Source organism: Tiliqua scincoides, chromosome 4 (assembly GCF_035046505.1).
Source record: "Tiliqua scincoides isolate rTilSci1 chromosome 4, rTilSci1.hap2, whole genome shotgun sequence".
In the NCBI taxonomy this organism is placed as follows: Eukaryota; Metazoa; Chordata; class Lepidosauria; order Squamata; family Scincidae; genus Tiliqua; species Tiliqua scincoides.
This window is the reverse complement of record NC_089824.1, coordinates 93,345,879-93,362,331: the sequence shown is the minus strand read 5'-3', so window position 1 is coordinate 93,362,331 and position 16,453 is coordinate 93,345,879. Positions and strand designations below refer to the sequence as shown.

Here is a 16,453-nt window from a genome sequence, read left to right as displayed (position 1 = left end):
CCAGCAACTGAAAGGGGAAAAACCTTGGTTGCGCTGGCCTCCAGTTGTTGCAAAAGTGCCGTAAGGAGGCTGAATACAGCCTCTGGAGCACCACTGACTGGTAAGTTTGTGCTGGCCTACCTCAGTCAGCATTGGGGTTCTGGGAGGGTGGCCTGGAGGCATTCTGCGGTGGGGGGAGGGCAGGCCAATGGGAGGACAGGGCCCAGGAATGGGGGCTCCTGAGTGGCCCAGCCTTATACTAGGTTGTTTGGATCTGTGCCACCTCTTTAGGTGGCACAGATCTGAGTAGCCCCATGGGGCCTGCTGCCACACAACACAGGGTAAGGAGAATAAATTCCCCTTGCTCTGAGTTGCACTGCAACCTGGTCTAGCCCTGCTCTGGATGGAGCGCAGCCAGCCAGCCTAACTCTGGCCTACTAAACCTGCTACACGGCAGGTTAGGATTGGGCAGTTAGTAAACAGTCATTTGAAATGCAGAACTAATTACCTATAATAGACATGTTGTTGCTGTATTACTTTGAGGAAATGTTGCTTTTCCCCCTTTTTCTTTAGCAATCTGGTTAACTTGTCAAACTGCCTATTTTTCTAGTCATGTTATTTAGAAGTCTCTTTCCATTATTGTCAGAACAGCTACACTGAGACAGGATGCTTGATCAACCAGCTATTCAACCCACAGTGCATGAATGTAAACAAGCTTATATCTACACATCCAACTCAATTGCTCTTTAGACAAATATGCAGTTACCAAAATAAGGACAGCTTCGCACAACTACAGGTGGAGTCTCCTTATCTGAGTTCCCACAACTCAAGAGGATGGCAAAAACTGTATTAAAGCAAATCATTTAAAAAACAATGTCTCTTTGCTAAGCAATCTTAAAAAAGGCTTGCCAACTTTTGAGATGTAAGACAGAGTCATTAGGAAGACAATCCATCAGTCTCTCTCCAGACACTTAGAAAGGCTTCACTCAGAACCAGTGACCCCTCCCTTCACCAATGCAAAGTGATTATCTTTCTTTCACATGTTCAGGGGGAAGGGAGGGGTCTCTTGCCTTGGAGTGAAGCTGTTCTAAGTGCCTGGAGAGAGAACCATGATTGTCAGCCGGCTGGCCTCTCACATTAACAAGGCTATTGTTAAATGACTTTCCCCCTTTAATTTAAACTTTCTCATTGTGTTGAGATAAAACCACAGGTAAAAAATGCATGGATAATTAGGTTATACCTGTACTTTTCTCCCACTGCCTGGTGATTTCTGAAGTCACCTCTCTAGCAAAAACTATCCAGAATGCAGTGTGTTTGAAAGGGTTCCTATTATGCTCCTGCACAAGATGGAGAACCAAGTCGGTTTTTCTATGACAGAACCACCACAAACACATACTATGATTTGTAAAGCAAAATAACGGGGAGAATCCACCTCATGTACTCTCAAACTCCAGGAAAAAGCCTGCAAGAAGGTGCTTAACTTGTGCTACAAAGGTAACATGGAAATCTGCCTCAAAATGATGATAGTCTGTCAAACTGGTAGGTACTATTTTTCCTTCAAGAGACAGTAGAGCTCTAACCTAGGCATAATATTTACTTTGTTTATCTATGGGAATTGCTTTATGAATGACTTTTGGTTGAAAAGCAGCATATTCATTACAACAACCACCACAACTGAGAGAGAAGTAGTTCCTGGATGAAAACGATGGGAAAAGAAGAAGCATGCTGCCTTGGCCAACAGTTCGCATGCAACATACATCTGGTTCACACCATAGCCTCTGAATGAGGCAACTCTGATTGCACCTGTTTATAGCTGTGGGGCTCCGATAATGGACAAAGACACCTGCAAGTGGAGAGCTCCCTTTCTAACCTCTCCTTATTTTGCATTTCTGGCAAGAGGAGAACTAACTACAACCACCACCACCCACCTTCTGAGCAGCCCCTTCCCAGCTTATTTTAGCAGACAAAGGAAGCCATTGGGCTGCTGAACTGTTTTGTTTTTTCCCCCCCCTTACACTCAACTGCTTTGAAAACCATGGGGAACAGCAAATCTGCAAGGATATTGTCCAGATTTTCCACTCTCTAGCAAGTTCATTGAAACGAACAATACAAAATGCAATACTTTAGCAAGTGGGAGTGAATATGTAAATATTTATCCAATCCTTTGCTGCTGAACAAATTACTTACTCTTTTAGCAGTCCAAGTACAAGCCTCAGGGTCAAACTGGATGTGGCATTAATCACTGTGTTTGGCCCTCAGTGTGTGAGAGTTCTTTTTAAAATAAAAATAGCAGTTGCTGGCTCTCCCGGTACAGGTCAGAGGCCCCGATTGCTGTGTTGTTTTGTTTTGTTTAATTTAAAGGTAAAACCATGTGTAAAATGGATAAACAGTAATGTTGATTTAATCACTTAATTTTAAGAAATGAGAAATTTACTTCCAGAAATTAAAAATGGGGTGGTGGCTACAAAATGCTAGGGTTCCTGATTCCACCTCTCATTAGAACGGTGGGCTATACATTTTAATATTAAGATATATGAATAAATAAAACATGTGAGAAAGCACAAAATGCTGCATATTCAGGCACCCCAAATTCAGAAAACATCTGTGCAGTCATTCAGCTGCAAAAAAGGACAAACAGAAAAGTTCAAGGGAGTTCAGTATTAGCAAGGTCACCTGATCCCTGTAAACTCTGTTTGATCTCCTGTTCCTGAAGAGAGATTTATCTCACAGTCCCTCAGGTATTTAACACAAATTAACACTGCATTAGGAAGGCCCAAGTCAGGCCAATCCACACCTACACTAAGAATGCTATTACTTTAATCATGGTGTAGTCACAGGAATTGAACCAAAACCAGTCTTAATGCCATGAAGGTGGAACTCCAAAACCACACCTATATTCAGGTTTTTTTCTTAAAAAAACAAAGCTGCTAATCCCCTCTTTGGAGAGCCTGAAGGTGCCAAAAAGACAGCTCACTAGCTTGGCCCAGGCAGGGTCATATCTTCTTCTTGCTGTCTCAGTTTAGAATAAATTCATTTTCATTTCATATTCAAGCTGTGATCTACACAACATTTCTTCATGGGGAAGAATAGTTACCGGGCCATGTACCACTTCAGAAGGGGGAAACTTATATGAGAGAACGCTCTTCCTAACACACACAAAATTCCCAGCACACTGAAAACCAAATGTCAGGGAAAAGGGCCCTATTCCAGTGGTTCTCAAACTTTTAGCATCGGGACCCACTTGTTAGAATGAGAATCTGTCAGGATCCACTGTGAGTAATGTCATGACCGGAAGTGACATAATCAAGCAGGGATAAATTTCACAATCCTAGGCTGCAATCCTACCCACACGTACCCAGAAGTAAGTCCCATTTACTATCATTGTTAAAAGTATATACAGAGTAGCCTGTTCAAAGTACAGATCTGTAACATTTCCCCAATGCAGCCACATGCCATGGTAGCATCAAGTCTGATATATTAAAAACAAAATATTGAAATAAATGGGGACCCACCTGAAATTGGCTCGCGACCCACCTAGTGAGTCCCGACCCACGGTTTGAGAAACACCGCTCTATTCTATACTGCTCCCTTTTATACTAGCTGTCTATGTGCAGGATGTTTGGATTGGTTGGGGTTTTTTCCCTGCATATTTTCCTAAAATACATTCTTCTCCATCTGTAGGCAAGTAGCATAGTCCAATAACTGTTTTACCACACTGTAGCCTATTTGTGTAGACTGGGTCCAAGGATCAAAGTGTGTGGTCCTGAGGAAACACCCACATGTGAAATAAGTTTGATGTGAAACCATTTGTTAGTGACAAATGGTTGCAAAGACTGGCACTTGGGCACCGACAGCCACTTTTTTCATGTCTGAGCGCAGCAACCACCTTCCATCTATGAAAGAAAAGCTTTCACAAGAACCGATCCTTCTCCCAGACGGGATTCCTCAACAGAATCACTTTTATCCAATTGTCCTTGAGAGTAGTGCAAATATTTGGATAATGAGACATGATGAAAATAGCATTTCTATTTATCTGAAGGCTACATCTCGACATTCAAGCAGAGTTCAAGAAAACTGTTACTGGATCCCTAACTCATCTGAAAACTGATCTAACAATAATAAAAAAATATATAGACATTTATTTTTGTACATATTTCTGTACATACAGCCAGCACAAAAACCAGAGGAAATAATTGCTGGTTTGGCATACATCTTAGAAATTATAGAAGCCAAGTTTTTAAAACAATGCACATTTCAGTTCTGTCAGGAGCACACAATAAGGCTAAGCAACTACAATTTTTCCTCTATCTGCCCTAACCAGAATTTCTGTACTACAATGAATACTTGCAGCCTTAAAGAAGATGGAAATTCTATTTGTCAAAATCCTACTAGGTTCCCAGAAATCTAATTTTGCCCTTGCTTACACAGAATTTAACATAGATATGTTACAAGGGACTGAGGGCCCAATCCTATCCAACATTCCAGTGCTGGTGCAGCTGCAATGTACCCAAGGAAAGGGGAAAAACATTCCCTTACTTTGAGAGGGCCTCCATCACCACCCTCCCACCATAGGATGCAGCACACGACCCGTTGGCACGGCTGCACCCAGGGCTGAAAAGCTGGATCAGATTTGGCGCTGAGGCTAAAGCAAAATGTTCCATTTTATTCTGCCTTTCATAAATGCTTGTCATTTAAAAAGCAGCAAATTAGACATTAGTCTATATTTTGACACAGATAGCTCACAGTTCTGCCTCCCCTACCTCGCTATCAAAGGAACAAGGAGGTTTGCTTAAAACACCAAGAGGCACAACAATGTTTATTATGTTTTGCAATTAATAAAGAGATTATCTTTTGACAATATGCCTGCATAAATCATATTTTCCATCTGTGTGTAAAATTGTGTTATACTTTAAGGCTATATTTATTTTTTCTTTTCATTTTTAACCAAAACACAAAACTACAAACTACTTCAAGAGGTCTTTTTGAACTTAATTAAAAGCAATGAAATAAGAACACCTCACTGGCAAGATGAAACAGCATGAAAGGGTGCTGAGGGGGAAAGTGCAACAGTATCTCTCCAGAACATAAATTTGCTGCATTTGATTCAATAATAAATAAAAATCTCATTACCAAAGTTTTCTTAAAGCATTTCTTAACGCTTTGGGCCAATTTTTTTGGGCAGAGGATTCACACACCCCCTCGCTGTCATAATCTTACCGGTATCTTCTAGATGAAAGACAGACACTATGCCTGTTTCCAAAATATAAAGCAATTTTTTTCATAACCAAAATAAGGTTTTGGAACATTGAATTGAAAGTGATATTCTCTTGTTAAATAAAGATGGCTTATTGAGCATATATGAAAAACATTTTACCCACAGAAATTCTCAGCAATTCCCATAAAATTCACTCAACTACGTATTCTCACAATGTTTGCAAAGGTAAATAGAGTTATATAGCCAACCTGAACACTGGCTATTAGTGATTTTTACAAGACAGGAGTGTTTCCAAGGGTAGCAGGGCAAACAATCAAAAAAAGTGCATTATGCATGCCTCTTGAATTAACATTAATGAATTATGTTGTCAAGTATGACTTAAAAGAATCTTAACCACCTTTTAGGATCTCACACTCCTTATCAAAATGTTTGCAGTGGCAATTAAGAACCCTCATACTCTTGTAGCATTGTGAACAGGCTGCGACTTAGGTGATTACAGGAGCTGGTGGTCCTCCTGCAGCAGCCATTTGCTTTATGTGCAGGAAATGGGGCAAAGCTTTCCCTGGCACACTTCAGATCTTACATGGACTTGGATGAAAAATATATATATATAATTACCACAACAGAGTGTGAACAAAAGATCATTATGTGACCTCTTTTCATATTTTTCCTCTGTCAGGGATAATTAAAGAAGCAAAATGAAGACTGTTTGAGCACCTTAAAGTTAGGCTTAACCTACCAGGACCTTCTCCTACTAGGGTTTGGATTGTTTTAATGTGCTGTTTGTAAACCATGCTGGATTTCACAAAGGAAAACTAGTTTAGAAGTTGCTTCAATAAATAGCTTAGGTGGAATGAATGAAACCCAAGCAGAAACACAAATCGCTCCTTGCGTAGATGCTACCCTGGTCAATAATGCTTGTATTTTTGACAACCTATATAGAATTGGGGCCAGGATATGATGTTAACAAGTCTGGCAGAAGCTACCGTATTCATGGAGGTATTTTTTTCCCAACATGGCATAATGCTGGAAAATTGCTGGAGGCCCTGTTAAAATCTCCAGGATTACTTCCAGTAATCACCTGGAGACTGTTGCTGATTTCTGGAAACTCCAAGCTAATCCTGGAGAGTTAATAACTGGAATCTTCCAGCCAACAACTGCCAGTTAATTGCTTTGTGAACTACTTTTTGTTGAAAAGTGATATATAAATACTTATGTTATTAACAACTATGGCTAGCTCCATATTCCCCCACCTTCAGAAGTAAAGGGACAAGAAAGGGCCTTTTCAGTCATTATATCATGATTATGGAATTCCCTTCCAGTGGATCCACCTGGCCCAGTCTCTCTGTTCAATTTTTGGCTATTCATAAAAACTTGATCACGGATACTGATACTCTTCTTCTTATGATGCTGTTTTTTAATCTATTGTTCTGTTGCTTATCAATGCAATTTTACTGGTCTATAATATAGATTGTATTGTGTTTTATAGTCTTATCAATTTTATTTCTAAGCCATTGATGTATAAAATAAAGCAACTCAGTAAGTAGAGATGTGTGCCACTTAATGACAGGGATAGGATGTGCGATTCCTGTTGGTATGAGATTACATCTATAAGTGAACATTCGGCCCAATCTAGTGCCTTTGTTATGTAAATACCTTCCCTGACACTCCCTGCCATAGGCTAGCTGGCTGCACAGGCTACTGGCTACTATTGCCTCTTCTCTGCATTAAGAGTTTCTCTGATGTGTAAAGAGACACTCTGCAGCAGGCCATGGGAGACCTGACTGCCTCATTAAGAGCCTCTTTGACCACTATTGTATATGTGGTCTGTTGTTAAGTGGAAAGTCATTAAGTGGCACATACTTGTAAATAAACCATATAGTAGTATACCAAGGAATGCAGTGGACATGGTGGGCAGTTCCATTCTATGCCCAGAGGAGTACAGGCAACGAAACTGCCACTGCGCTGGTTTTCAAGGGAAACAGGAAATAGCTTTAGAGTGGAAATAATGACTTTTTACAGCAGCTGCGGAGGAGATGGGGGGCTGTGAGCCTCCAGGACCCTGCAGGAGGTCAGCACTGCTCCCAGGTAAATGAAGAAGTCCTTTGGCAACAGTGCAATCACGGCAGCGCTGTTGCTACCACCCTCCCCACCCACGCAAACACTCGCTCCTACAGGGGAGTTTGAGAAGCACTGACATAGAAAATAAAGGACAGAAGACAAAGACCTAGGAAAGTAGGAGGCAAGGAACTGAAAAGTTAACCAACCAAGGGAAGCAAGGCATTCTGGGAAGTAAAAGCCCAATCCTATGCATGTCTACTCATACACAAGTTCCATTATAGTCAAAGGGGTTTACTCCCAACTAAGTGTGGATTGGATTGCAGGCTTAGGAATGTCCAGCAAAATGGAGGAAGAGGCCAAACGTAAAAATAGGTGAGGGGAAGGAAAACTGGTGGAGACTGCCCAGAGGGCAGAAACTGACATGACCAGGAGTTAAAGAGGGAATCATAAAAATGAATCGCACATTGAGTCCTAATAACCAGCTAGCTCTTTGGCTGCAGGCTGCTACCCTTTATACTTCTAACTATGGACATAATTCATTTCGAGCATTGCAATTACAAATGCATTTACCCAGAATTCTTCTCCAGTGATTGCAGTTCGATTTGTGTAAGAGAACAGCCTGAGTGTAAAAGGAAGATTCATTCCCTGATCTTTAAACAACTAGGATCAAATAACTGGAAACTTCTCTTGAATTAAAACAAGAAAAGGTACACTTTACTACGTACACTCTTAGCCTTGTTTATTTTCTCTAAACCACAATTCTGCTAAATTGAACAATACCAGAAATTATTCCCTACACGCTGGAAGACACAATAATTTTAGTTTGTTAAAGCCAAGCCATAGGTTTCTGTGACACTCAAGGAACTGAACAATTAACCCAATCCCACATCCAAAGGAATTCTGTAACCATACTTAACATTTGAACAGATGACAAGGACACCAACAACAAAATGGGGGGGGGGGAGAGTATGGAATGGGACAGAATGGTTTGTTTTGTGTGAACAAGTGAATGTGTCTTAAATCTTATAAAGGCGTTTAAATGGCAGTCTTCATAAAGCAGCTTTAATCACAACACAAAAGCAGTCCTGCTTTCTCTTTAATGGAAGTGCAAAAGCACAAGAAAAAGGACAGATGGATGTGGGTTTCTTTTTCAGAATTTAACTGCCAGCATCAATAAACACTGGGCACCATTGTTAATACAAGTTAGTTACAGTAATATCAGATCAATTGAAGTTGGTGTAAAAGTATGTACGCCTCCAAATTTCACAGAATGCTCAGTTGTTATCATAACCATTATTTCTAAGTTATAAAGTTCCATCAATTTACATGGTATTTAACATCAGAAAGGAAAAAAAAGACAATTCTGGCCTTAAGGAACTTGCAGTCAAGCAGCCAAGTCCTACCTAAATTTCCCTGTGGTGCTATATAGGCTATGCTGCATCCTGCAGGGATTTCAGCAGGTGGAAAGTCTCCTTCAGGTAAGGAGACATTTGTCCCCTTGACCAGGGCAAGCGTCCTAGTCTGCACAATAACTCAGACCTGTGCAACAATATCACTGGCGCAAGTCCGGGTTGATCCATGTCAGCAGATCAAGCCCGGGAAGGCGGATGGCATATGGCACGCTGCAGCATCACTGATTCCACTCCCTTCCAGACACGATCTGCCCAGCCCCTCAACCCCATCAGCACCTTCCCCCTGCTCCATCACACCCTTTCCCCCAGGCCCTGCGCTGCTCAGCACAGAGTTTACCTATTCTGGCTGGAATTACTCCTCGCACTGGCTCAATGGGAAGGCTCCTGCCTTCCCACCAGCGCTGCAAACAGGCACACTGTCACAATGTGCTTTACAGTACATTCGCAACAGTTCTGCACCAGCAGAGCGCCTGCTCCTCCTATGTGGAGGCCAGATAGGATTGTGCCATAAATCAAGAAGAAGAGGTCTGTGATATTTAAAAGCTTTTATTGCTGTTTCCCCCCCCCCATTTTTATCCTATCCCTCATAGGAGCGTAGATCATGTTTAAGCCTCAACATCTTGCAAATGATGAATCGTCATCCATAAAAAGTTTATGCTGAAACAAATCCGTCACTCCTTCAGGTACTACAAGACTGTAGTTATAGTTGCTATTCCACAACATACCCTACTGGAGGAAATTCTAAAAGATAGGGGCTGTTCAAATAGCAATCAGTTTGTGGCAGTCCAATGAACTCATCTCATACCCAAACTCAAAACACTATACCATCATAGCTTTCTTCCATGTGCTTAACATTAACTATAATTGGTCCATTAAATATAATTTACTTCCACTCACAGGTATGATCTATTTTTCTTGAAACATGGGGCTGCTCCATTTACTTGTAAGGTAGGCATGGGGTACAATTTAAAAGTCCCAAGGGATGCACTGGCTACCAACTGAGCTCACTTCCAAATCTAGAGCCCAGTTGGAAGAAAAGAGTCTGGACAGCAAAGAGTGGCAGGTAGAAGTAACCAGTATCCATAATTTGGGCATAATTTGCCTTCAAAGTTAGATCTTTTGTAAGCCTGCTGCTGATCATGCATACTCATGGGTATGCTTGCAATGTTAGTATATGTGAGTGAGGGCTGGTTGGGCAGTATTATCAAACAAGTCCAATGAGTGTCACCTGGCAAGAAGCTACATATGGCTTACAACCCTCTGTGTGATGCTCACAACATAATCAATGGGATAGAACAGAAATCCAGAGAACGTAAGCACAATGGGATCCCAGAGGGGTGCTCCTAGCTCTGAAGAGTGACTGAATTTGGTTCAAAGAAACTGATTTCTGAAGAGGGAAACAAAAAACCACAAAGAAGTCCTGACAACTCCCTTTCCTTCTCCTTCACATTCCAACAACCCCCTCAGAGGTCATGACCCCACAGGTCAGGAAGCGACAAACAGGCTTTTTTATATGTTGCAGAAGCTATTCTGCAACGCTACACGAAGCCTGGATAGTACTATTAACAACAAAAACTTGGTCAGTCTCACTGACTGCGGAGAACATATGTTCTTGGCCATTGTTACATGAATATTATTCTCCAAGCAATACCCAGTTAACATCTGCTGCTGGTTCTCTTTTACCATGGAGCTCAGCAGATGCTCTGAGAACGATACACTGAACTTTGACTTTCTGCCTGAAGGTGTATGTCATTTTTAAACAGAAGATAAATTAGGATACTAAAACAAAAAACAGGACACCGCTCTCTACCCCTACTGACATCTGGCATTTTCTCCATTCTTGATCTTGGGTTCCAGCCACAAAAATATTACAAGTATATTTAATTTTTAAAAATTAGATTAACTGAGTGGAATACCATCCAACCCACCAAGTATTAGCCCTTACACCTTTTAGTTTGTAGACCAACTAAATTAACGTACCCTGCTACAATGACACATTCAAAACCATTTAATCTTCCAGCACTAGGTGGCATAATAAAAGCCAATTTATATATGATATTCAATGCATCTTCATGTAGTTAGAGGCTCACCTTTACTCTCAAGCAGCAGCCATGAGGATCATTTCTATAGTACAGGAGGTTTTTAACCCTTTCCTTCTGTGCCATTTTTCTGACCAAAATGCCTCTTTACACCCTCTCCCCCAAAGTGCCTATTTCACCCCAAAAGTTCCTACAAGAGACTTACAAATAGAAGTCTGTAAATTAAGCCAACAAATTAGGCATGCGATGAGGTAGAAATGACCACAGTTATGAGGGAGAACTTTGCTTAGTTAAAATAGGAGTTCTTTACAGTTTCACAGGATGAATGCAGCAACCAATGTTGTCAGAAGGCCACTTTGAGCAGACAGAGTTAGTGACCAAATCCTCAACTTGTAGTTGGGTTTTTCTGTTTGTTTTTTGCGCGCGCTTTTTACCCATGGGTTGACAACTCTGCATGGGGGGGGGGGGGAGCAGAAAACCACTTCCAGGGATTTGGGCTAGAAAAGGGGATGTGTTCGCTTTCCCCCCTACTCACACTATCCACCAAATTCTCAACTATAAAGGAAAGAAGAAAAATGTAGGCATTTGTGGAGTCACGTGTATATTGTAGGAAGAGGGAGGGGGGATATATTTTAAGCCAGAACTATTTTTTAGTTTAAATTCCCATTTTTAAAACTCAGGCTCAAAAACAGTACAGGTGCCTCTCATTTGAAGGAGAGGGTACTGGACTATGTACTGCTTGCCAGCATAATGCTTCACCATGAATGACTTCTTTGTTAAGTAAATTCAGGGAAGGCTTTTTGAATGACAAGGTCTTTTCTAGTGATACTTACCATCTGTGGTAACACACACACACACACACACACACACTTTTGAGATACACCTCAGCTGCTTCTATTTAGTGTGTTTTGTTATTCCCCCTCCCCCAGAATATAATTAAGCATTCAACAGTTTGATGCTGCAAAGCTAATCAGTTTGTGGTCATCAACTAGACCCCCTCATTCACAACCAAACAGTTGGAAGTTCTTCTATACCACAATTATTTTCTTTTGTGCCAGGTCTTGTTATATTGGGAAGGGTGCTTTTCTCCCCTTAAAGGAAACAGGAAAAATCCGTTACAAAAACTGTGTCTGTTAAAAATCCTTTAAAAGGCAAGCCATCTCTGACCACAGAAACAAACATTAGTTGCCAAAAACAAAGCTCCCTTTATTTTTTGATGATTACGGGGCTGGGGCACCTTCCTTATGAGGAAAGGCTACGGCGTTTGGGCCTCTTCAGCCTAGAAAAGAGACGCCTGAGGGGGGACATGATTGAGACATACAAAATTATGCAGGGGATGGACAGAGTGGATAGGGAGATGCTCTTTACACTCTCACATAACACCAGAACCAGGGGACATCCACTAAAATTGAGTGTTGGGCGGGTTAGGACAGACAAAAGAAAATATTTCTTTACTCAGCGTGTGGTCGGTCTGTGGAACTCCTTGCCACAGGATGTGGTGCTGGCGTCTAGCCTAGACGCCTTTAAAAGGGGAATGGACAAGTTTCTGGAGGAAAAATCCATTATGGGGTACAAGCCATGATGTGTATGCGCAACCTCCTGATTTTAGAAATGGGTTATGTCAGAATGCCAGATGCAAGGGAGGGCACCAGGATGCAGGTCTCTTTTTATCTGGTGTGCTCCCTGGGGCATTTGGTGGGCCACTGTGAGATACAGGAAGCTGGACTAGATGGGCCTATGGCCTGATCCAGTGGGGCTGTTCTTATGTTCATATTCTTTGTGCTTCTTCACACATTTTATGGGGTGCTATGCCTTGCTGTTGTTGTATGTGAGCTGAAACAGTGTGACACCAGAACACACCAGACATGCTCTTGCATTTGCAGTTTGCAGGGAGACAATGGGGAATGCTGGGCAAGCTGTCTTGTATGGAAGCTTGTCCACCAATACCAATCTTCTCATTAAGGAACACTGATAGTTTTCCAAGCAGTCTCAGAGGTCCACAGAACACAAATTCTCTTTCTCTCTCATGTATTTAATAAAAGTATTTTATCCTTTCTGTATGATATTCAAGGCAGCATACGCATAAAACAGAAGTGCTACAGTTAAACAATGCCTATCACAACATCTACTACTAAAAGGATCACTTGAGACTGAAGACAAAGTTCCAAAAAAGGACAGCATTTTGGCAACAGAATTCAGAAGATTTTTGACTGCTATATGTCATCCTTTTCCCCCAGAGTAAGAATTCAATCATTTGCATATAGCCCAAAATGTCATTCTGCCAATTAAAAATGACAGTCACATTTGCTTGATCTTGTAATACAACAAACAGGTCAGCACACTGAAATCTACAGTTTCACTTTTGTGGTTTCCACAAATCTCTTATGATGAAAGATACTGAATCTGTCAATAACGGCCTTCAAAACTGTGGCTGACACTCTCTGAAAAGTGTAATGCCATAAACACCCTTCTCATCTTACAAGAAAACAGACACAACAGACAGGTTGTAGAGACAGAGGAAATCTTTTCCTTGCATATTAATGTCAGTTCTATGTGCATTTTCAGATCATAAATCCTGTTTAGCAGCTAAAAATTCAACTTGCATCACCAATAGCTCTAAAAGGCTATATTGATTCCCTGTTCTATTCCTACACCAACAATTCATGTGCAATTTCCAAAACTCTTATTTACAAAATCCTATTTCATACTTGGCTAAACATCTGCGTGAAATGAATTGCACGCCTGCTGTAAACAAACACAACAGCTAGCTGGAAACCTGCACTGGAGTGATTCAAGCAACTGTTACAAACCTAGTGCACATTTACTTGACAGTTCTAGTTCATTTTTATCCATTTAGTATGTATTAGGATGCACAAGACTAGAGCATGTTGCTCTATTGCCGGGTCTATGTCATCCAATACTGAAGTAAGGGAAATTATTTGTAGACAGCAAGACTTGGTGACAGACTGCAAATTGTATGTATTAAAGTTGAAGTGTTGAAAGGGAGATAAGTGAGTATCAAGACACTGATATGGCTCACTTTTCCGCAAAGGGAACATCTGTCCCACTATCATTTTATTTGAAGTTTTCAACATTCCACACTGGGCAAGAACAAATGGCTGAAAAATATACAAGAGAACACTTTGCAACTGCAGAAAGTTGAGCTCCAACACCAATGACTTTTTCTCCTTGCTCACAGCCTGTGCATTTTGTTGTGCTTTCTTTATAGCTGGCAAGTTTGAAACAGGGACTCACTGATGTTGCCAAACATCAATTTTTTTAAATTTTTTATTGAAAAAATGGACAACTCATTCAGTAAATTATTCCTGTCCCACCAAAGTTTGCAATACAGAAATTGATAGTTGCATTTTACTGGAGTAAAACAGGCAATTTAAACTTTAGAGGTGATTATTTCTAATAGCAGAACAGACGAACTGGCCATTACATTACTTAATGATTCCCTTAAAGGATTTAGGTTAAACAATGTGGCAAAGATTTCATTCCTAACAAGGACTAATAATAACCTGTATCATTTCTTCTTACAGTTTGTGTCCAAACTGTATGAAGTATAGTGAACAACAAATTCAAAAGTCTTTTTCTCCCATGTAGATTAAAATAAGCAAACACAATCTCATCCTGTGCTCCGATTCTGCATGGAGCAACTGTAGCTTACCAGCTTCCAATTTCCAGCACACATTCATGAGATTCTCAATGCAATCTGTTTATCCTGAACTCCTTAAACTTTTCTTGGTGATCTGCTCCTCTGGCTCTGGTGATCCACTCTCAGGCTTAAAGCCAGCAGAAAGTATGCAGAACTTTGATGGTGCCTAATTACTCTAGTAATTAGCAGGCCTAGTTGGTGCCAATTACTCATGTAGCTGGGGTGACTGGAGAAACCCTCCCATTCCAGACACTCCACAATAGCACATCAATGCTTGCACCCTGCAGACCTCTTTACACTTTTCAGACATAGCAGATCCTTCAACAGTGTCACAAAATGGATGACCCCTCAAAAGTCACCAGTGTTAAAAACACATCAACACATACTATTACAAATAGTTCCCTACACTATATGTATTCCTCCTCAAGGTGTGTCCATTAACCCTCAGGAGATTTTCAAGAGGCACAGGGAGCTACAAAGGGAAGGGGAAAGTAGGAAAGACCTGCTGCACAAGTAAGTCCACTCATTGATGTTAACGCTACTACAGGGTGGTCCCCTTATCCATAGATCCCATATCCGCAGATTCACTCATCCGCAGATTGGGCCCACAGTCCCCCTGCATGCACGCCCCCTTCAGAGGCGAGGGGAGCTCTGCTCTCCTTGCCTCTGGAGGATCCTCTGAGGCCAGCAGAGGCCGTGGTCTCTACCTGGCTCAGACCAAGCATGATAATTAAAAACACCTCTGTTGGGTTCAGAGGACTCTCCAGAGGTAAGAGGAGCAGAGCTCCTCTCGACTCCATAGGTGTGGGGAGGTAGTCGCCCATATCTGTGGTTTAACATAACCGCAACGGGTTCTGAGAACCACTTTGGATACAGGGGCATGCCTGCACTTAGTATTTATATAGTGCTTCAAATGGCTTTGTTGTAATCCATATGAGTATTAACTGCACATTTTGCAGATGGGTTGTAATGAAATAGCTTAGCTAAGGGCACCTACTGGGTTCATGTCAAAAGTGAGGTCAACAACCCAATCCTATGCATACCTACTCAGAGGTAAGTCCCATTATAGTCAAAGGGGCTTACTCGCAGATGAGTGTGGATAAGACTGCAGCCAGGCAGCCCAATTTCATTGACATTCCTAAGGCCAAAGCAGCGGGACCAGCATGGCTTGTGCTATATCTTATAGGGTAATTTTGCAGTCTGGAGGTCTCTTCAAAGTAAGGTGACATTTGTTCCCTTGCCCCGGAGAAAACCTCAGCCATCGAAATGGGTCTACTCAGACCTGTGCCTGCTAAATCGCTGGCACAAGTTTGCGTGGATCTACTTCAGCAGATCTGGCCCCGGAAGAGCAATAGGATACAGCATGTGCCAATGCCACCAACCCCGCCCATTCCCTAGACTCAATCCATCCACCCCCCACTCTCCCTCATAGCACAGCAATCAGGGGCCAGTCCGCCGGGGGTGACACGCCCTGGGATGACGGACGCGCTACCTGAGCCCCTAACAAGCAGAGGCCCATGCTGCGTTTGATGACAGATGGGCCTTCCCCGAGGCAAGGCCAAAAACAACTGTTACCCTGCACATGCCCAATCTCATCTGATCTTAGAAGCTAAGCAGGGTCAGGCCTGGTTAGTACTTGGATGGGAGACTGCCTGGGAATACCGGGTGCTGTAGGCTTATACCATAGTCTTTCGAGACTGAAGGTTGCCAACCAACCATCTAATTTGGAAGAGTGCACGATGATGCAATTACATCATCAGATCACCGCCAAACCACTTCTGAGTGCCACACATTGCTTCCAGTGAATACAGAAGGTGTGCGTGGTGTGGGAAATAAAACCTGCTCCAGGTGAAGCCACTGCCTCCCCCGGCCTTATGAGAAAATCCCCCCCCCCATTTTATTGTATTTCTGTTTATGCTACTTAGATATCAAGAAACATTTCACAGGCCTTCATATATGGATGCCACACTGGCCTACAGGCCTCATTTCCACTTTGGTCAGGCTCAGACTCTTGGTTGGTTGTTTGAGTTCTCCCCCCCAACAACCTGTAAGAAAATGATAATCTTACTTTATGTCTCTAGCTGAA

General features: G+C 41.9%; 1 protein-coding gene and 1 pseudogene across 1 annotated transcript in view; one reads left to right on the top strand and one right to left on the bottom strand.

The window, feature by feature from the left end:
- The window catches only part of MYO10 (myosin X), a 204,120-nt gene that overhangs the window by 127,872 nt on the left and 59,795 nt on the right, over positions 1–16,453 (bottom strand). The gene's annotated exons all lie outside the window — the stretch shown is intronic.
- On the top strand, positions 15,925–16,044 carry LOC136650161 (5S ribosomal RNA; annotated as a pseudogene).